Below are 6,141 nucleotides of genomic sequence, written 5' to 3'. Positions count from 1 at the left end.
ATATATTCAATATCCTACGATAAACCATAATGGAAAAGAATATGAAAAAGAATGTATACATAGAGATATAACTGAATCACTGTGCTGTATAGCGGAAATGAACACGACATTGTAAATCAACTATACTTCAATAAAATAAATTAGAAAACAAAACAAAAGAGACATTGGGTAGAAGAGAAATTTGTCATACCTTTTAGCTTATAAATGTATTTTCAACATCCATCCATATACAACTAACTCCTGGTTTCATTTTCTATCAAATGATCCTTTGAACTTGTCTTCCTTCTAAAATCAAAATCATCCCAAATAAACTCATATTAACTAGTGACAAAAAAAAAAGAAGAAGAAGGCGGCACTCAACAAAATCCCCATCCAATCACTTAAGGCCTCAGTTTGCCATGTTAGGAAAATGGGTAGATGTGATGGGGGCTTTTCTATTTTCATCTCTTGGCCATAGTTTTTTAAAAGCCTCCCCCCTTTTTAATTTTTATTTATTTATTTATTTATACTCTCTTAACTTTCTTTTTTTTTTTTTTGCGGTACGCGGGCCTCTCACTGTTGTGGCCTCTCCCGTTGCAGAGCACAGGCTCTGGATGCGCAGGCTCAGAGGCCATGGCTCACGGGCCCAGCCGCTCCGCAGCATGTGGGATCTTCCCGGACCGGGGCACGAACCCGTGTCCCCTGCATCGGCAGGCGGACTCTCAACCGCTGCGCCACCAGGGAAGCCCTACTCTCTTAAGTTTCATATAACATACAGCAGTGTGAATTATATTTACTCCCTTTTTTAATTTAAGAAGTAAAGTGCTGTCAGAAAGGATGTTCACAGAGAACAAAGGACTACAGAGTGAAAAGTAGGTCTTTGTCACTCCATGATCCCCACTCTTCCCAGAAGCAAACATGATTACCAGTTTCTAATACCCTTCCTGAGATATTCCAGGGATATGAATTGTATGTGGATGTCTGAGGATGAGTGACCATTTAAGAAAAACACAAATGAGAAAAACCTTACCCATGGAGGTAGACTGAACAATGGCCTTGACTTTGAGTGTGGTCACGTGACTTACTTTAGTCAATAGCAGAGTGGCACAAGTGCCAGTCATGCCAGTTCTGAGCTTCGACCTAAGGAGCCTTGAACGTTGCCTTTTGCACCCAGGCACAGGCATGAGAAAAGCTTCCCCTGCATGGCTGCTCCCCCTTTGGCCCACACACCACAACGTCTCTGGAGTGTTAAAAGATAAACTGAGGTATATTAAAATGGTATTGAGTTTGAGCAAAAATCGATTCGAATCAGGCAGCATCCAATCTAGCAGATAGAAAGGAGCTTCGAGGAACTAAACAAAATGAAAGACTTTTGTAGGTGGAAGGGAGCAGAAACAAGAAAGTTGCACCCGGAAAAAAAAGCAGGCTGGTTATTGCAAGGTCACTTTCCTTTAGGGACGGCAGGGGTCTATCAGGCAGATTACCCCTAACTAGTGCTGATCTGAGTGGGTGGTTTGAGATTCCATCTCCAGGAGAGCCGAAACTGTCATTAAGTCTTGATTTGGTGACATGGGGCTTAGCATTTTGAGCCCGTTGTCTTGTTTTTAACATAAGAGTGTGGAGCAAAGCTTCCCAGTTGTGCCCAGCCCAAATCAGCCAACTCTCAGTCAACCCCACATCCATTTCAAAGCTCCTGCATTTTGGGGTGGTGTGTTTCACAGCATTTTTGTGGCAACAGGTATATATATATTTTTCTCTCCCCCCCCCCACTTAGCAATATATCTTGGTGCTATGATCTAAATGTTTATGTTTTCCCAAAATTCATGTTGAAATCCTAACCTTCCAAGGTGATAGCATTAATAGCTGGGGCCTTTGGTATTAGTAGGAGGAGAAGCCCTCATGAATGGGATTGGTGCTCTTATAAGAGAGATCCCACAAAGCTCTCTTGAACTTCTGCCACCTGAGGATACCAGAAGTCTGCGATCCCTTGCCCTTTTCCAGCCTCAGCATCCATCTGCTGTAAAATGAGGCTTTAGCATGAACAGGTGGAATCAGGAAGGGAATGACTACCCGGTCCAGTCTGGTTCTGCTACTTCCCAGCTGTGTGATTTTGGGAAAGTGACTCAACTTCTCTGGGCTTCACTTTCTTGACTTGTAAAATTTGCATATCTACCTCACAGGACTGTTGGAGAATTAAATGAGTTAATACACATACAGTGATTGAATCCTGAAACCAGACTGCTAGGGTGATGAAGGAGGCAAGGGGATGTGGGTGCAAATTGTCAGGGTCCGAAGACCCAGAAAGAGACTCTGGGCTGACAATATTGTCCGACCTTGCTGAGAGGCCTGAAAATGATCCTTACCAAAGCCTGAACCCACTCTCAGCAGCCCTGTGCCAGTCTGATTCCCAGCTCTGCCCCTTCCCAGCTGTGTGACCTTGAGCAAGTCACTTAACCTCTCTGAGCCTTATTGTTGGGAATGTTAAACGAGCTAATATATGTAAAGCAGTTAGCCTAGTACTTGACATATAGGAGTGCTCCATGAGAGTTAACTGTTAGGGTGGAGACTGTGGAGTGGCCACTCTATATCCATGCTAACTTCCTTCTAGCACGTCCAGTTTTTCAGAGGAAGCATGATTCTGGGGGCAAGAGGTGTCCCTGGAGGCCCAGCCTAGAGCCTGCTCCTTCAGCCCTTCCAACAATTTTGTGAGCATCTAATATCTGGTAGGAAAGCCCTTTCTGCTTAAGCTGGGTGAAGGGGTTTCCAAATGACTGATAAAGCGACTATTATTTACTTAGTCAACAAATACTCATTTATCCTGAGGGCACTGGGGAGCCATGGCAGGTTCTGAGCAGGAGAGGTCAGCAAGGAGGGAGTAGGTGGGACAGGGCAACACTGGGGCAGGAGCCCCGCGAGGAGGCTAGGGCAGGAGTGAACGTGGAGGTCTTGAGCTAGGGTAGGAGGGATGGACAGGCCTTGGAGACTGATGGGCTCAGGGGCTGGGAGTGGGAGGAAGATATATGATGGGGATTATAGTGCTCCCCAAGGCCAACTGTTTCTGTGAGACTCAAAGAAGATAAAGGAGGTAGAGCTTATGATACAAGGTCTGCTGGAGTGTTTGGTTGGTTCAGCCCTGGTCACATGACTGGACCATTGCTGCAAAGGATTATGGGAAACTGAGTTTCTGACATTTTTGGCGTCTCCAAAGGAGGTGGTCAGAGGGTGGGGGGCTCCCCAGACACAGAAAGGGCTCCGGATGCTGTGTGGCCAAAAGGAATGTCAAATGTCCACACAAGGGGTTATTAGGGGTCCAGGGGGCTGAGCTGTGTGTGATGTGGCTGGATCCTGTCTCTCCCTTGCTCATAGCCCTCAGGGGCTCCTATCCCACTCACAGTGGGATGGAAACTCCTCCACGGCCCCTAGGGCCCTACAGGTCTGCTCCTGGCTTCTCTCCAACCTCATCTTCTCCCTCCCACTCTCCTCTCTGCCCCATCTGCTCCAGCCCTCCAGCCGTCTCCCTGTCTCTCAGATAGGCCAAGCCACTCCCACCTCAGGGCCTTTGCACCTGCTGTCCCTCTTCCAGATCTCCACATAGCTGGCTCCCTCCAGTCTCTGCTCAGATGTCACCTCCCCAGAGAGGTCTGACCTGATCTCCTCTGCTGTGCCATCACTCTCATCCCTTACCCTCTGTCACTTTCCTTCAAAGCCCCATTGTCCCTAACATTAGAGCACATACTGACTTGTTTACTCTCACTGAAATGTCACCTCCGCGAGGGCAGGGGTTTTGCTTATTTCCTGCTGTGTTCCCATTAAGTGCTTAATAAATGATTGTTGAAATGATAAATGCGTAATAATTCTAGACCAGTTCCTTTTAGTTCTCTGGGCCTCAGTTTCCCTAACTGTGAAGGAGAACTTTGCCACTCTGACCTTACTGGGAAGGGGGAGTTGGTGGAGAGGTAACCTAGGGAGAGGCAGAGAGGGTCCCCTTTCCCTAGATCCGTGCCCCCACACCTGGGAGGAAGTGGGGAAGACCGGGGAGGAGGGAGGAACCTCAGAGGGAAAGGAACGTTCTCTTCTTTGTTTCAATCCGGGCGCTCCCTGAACCTCCTCCTCCCTGGACTTGACCCCGCTTGCCCAAGTCTTGGCGCCTTCCAGGCGGAGGAAGCAGTTTCCTCTGTGCCGTCCCATTTCCGCAGAATCTCATCCTCGGCCCTTGAGGTCCCCCATCACGGTCGAGGTGCTGAGAGCCCGGATCCGAGCGAGTCCTGCGCTCTGACCTGAGCCGCCACCCAGCCCCCTTCCCCCTGCGGGTGGGGCTGGCCTCCCGGGCTCGCGCGGCTGCCCTTGTAAGGAGGCGAGGCCTGGGGACACCCGAGATGCCTGGTTATAATTAGCCCGGACACGTGGCGACCCCACCTCCTCACACCTGCCCCCGCGCTCCCCCATCCCCAGCACCGCGGGTCCCCCAGAGGACACAGAGGACTAGCTCTAAAAATAACCTCCCTTCCCGGCAGGCCACGTCCCTCCCTGTCCCCTCCACAGCGGAAATCTCCCAGTGTCACCAGGAGGGCGGCCTGGAGTGGGAAAGGTGACCACTGCCTCCAACCTGTCTTTGAGTTAGAACCGCCCCAACTCAGCCCAGCCTCAGTTTCCCTCCCACCCGCTCCCACGGAGGAAAGTACATCCAAGCACAGGCTTCTGGGGTCAGGTCACCCCTGTTCCCACCCCGGCTTTGGTCAGATGCTCCCTGTAGCTGGGTGACAGCAGGCAAATCACACAGCTTCTCTGGATCTCTGTTTCCTCTGCTGGAAAACCAGATACCTGACCTTCAGGGGTCATTGCAAGGTTTCCCCAGGGCTAGGGCTCAGGACCTGCTGTTTGCTGGGGTCAAGGCCGCTGGGGGCTGAGGAGAGGCTGGTGGCCTAGCGGAGGGCCAGGGGAGGGTGGCTTCTACGTGCCTGAGACATTCCCTGACACTATCCCGTGGCCCCGGCGGGGGGCCAGCTGTCCCCGCCAGCCCGACTCAGCACTTGCTCGGGGGACCAGCTTGGTGGTGACAGGGGTGTGGGGGGGTCTGGGCCCAGACCCTGGGGCGGCCCATACAAGGCCATGGGGATGGGCGCAAGGCATCCCTGGGTTCCGGGTGGGTACGATGCCTGGGCGGTGAGGTGAGAGGCTCAGCTGCCTTCCAGCCTCCTCCCGGGGTGCAGCCCCTCCCAGCCAATAGCACAGCCCGGGCTCCCCCCTATATAAGGCCAGGGCTGTGGGCCTCTCCTTCGGGTCAGTGTTGCCTCCGGGATACAGACAGCCCCTTCCAGCACAGCACAGCCAGGTACTGCCTGGGGTGGGGTTTGGGGTGGGGTCCAGAGTGGGGTCCTCCTCTGGAATCAGAGGCCAAGCTGGCTCTGGAAGGGGTCTTACGTGTCCTCCCCGACGTCCTCCTGCACACAGGTGGGTCAGTGTGTGGCAAGGTGGACCTTGTGTCAGAGAGTCCCCTCCACCTGTGAGCCCCTGACTCCTGGCTGTGACTTGTGATCTCTGCGGCACAGGGTCCTGGGGAGGGTTCCCAGAATGGGAAGGAGTCTTGACAGCTGCCAGCTGTCACCCCCTGCAAGGGGCTTCGGGCCAGGCCTTGTTCATGATGGTTTGTCACCAGAACTGGGTGCCATAAACTGTGTCACCTGTCAGGGTCTCTGAGAGGGCAGGGACTGCGGGGTCTTTGCGTTGGTGACCTTGTGGGTCCCTATGGCGTTCCACACAGTGTGACCTTGTGTCTAACTTTCCGTGGCTCCTGCATGAGTACCTGTATCCTGGGTGTGTCCCTGAGCTTGGAGGTGTGCGAGTGTGCGTCCGTTTACGGTGTGATCTGGGGGTCCATGGTGACGTGTGTGTGTGTGGCTCTGGGGCTATGACTGCTGGTGTCTCTTGGGCTCACCAACCTTGCTTCCGTGCCTTCTCCTGGCCTGTCCCTAGCAGGGATAGGGGTGGGGACATGCTCTGAAGGGGGCTTTCTGGGTGGAAAGCCCTTGAGCCCCATGGCCTGAATGCATATGCTCCCGGCCACCCTGGTCCACCTGTCTCTGGCTTGCTGACTTGGTGCAAGCCGAGCCCCTGGAATGTGGGGACTGGCAGCGGGGAAGGAGGAGTTTGCCAGACTCTAAA

This window comes from Hyperoodon ampullatus, assembly GCF_949752795.1.
Source record: "Hyperoodon ampullatus genome assembly, chromosome: 18".
In the NCBI taxonomy this organism is placed as follows: domain Eukaryota; kingdom Metazoa; phylum Chordata; class Mammalia; order Artiodactyla; family Ziphiidae; genus Hyperoodon; species Hyperoodon ampullatus.
The sequence above is the reverse complement of the archived record's forward strand: the minus strand, read 5'-3'. Positions refer to the sequence as shown.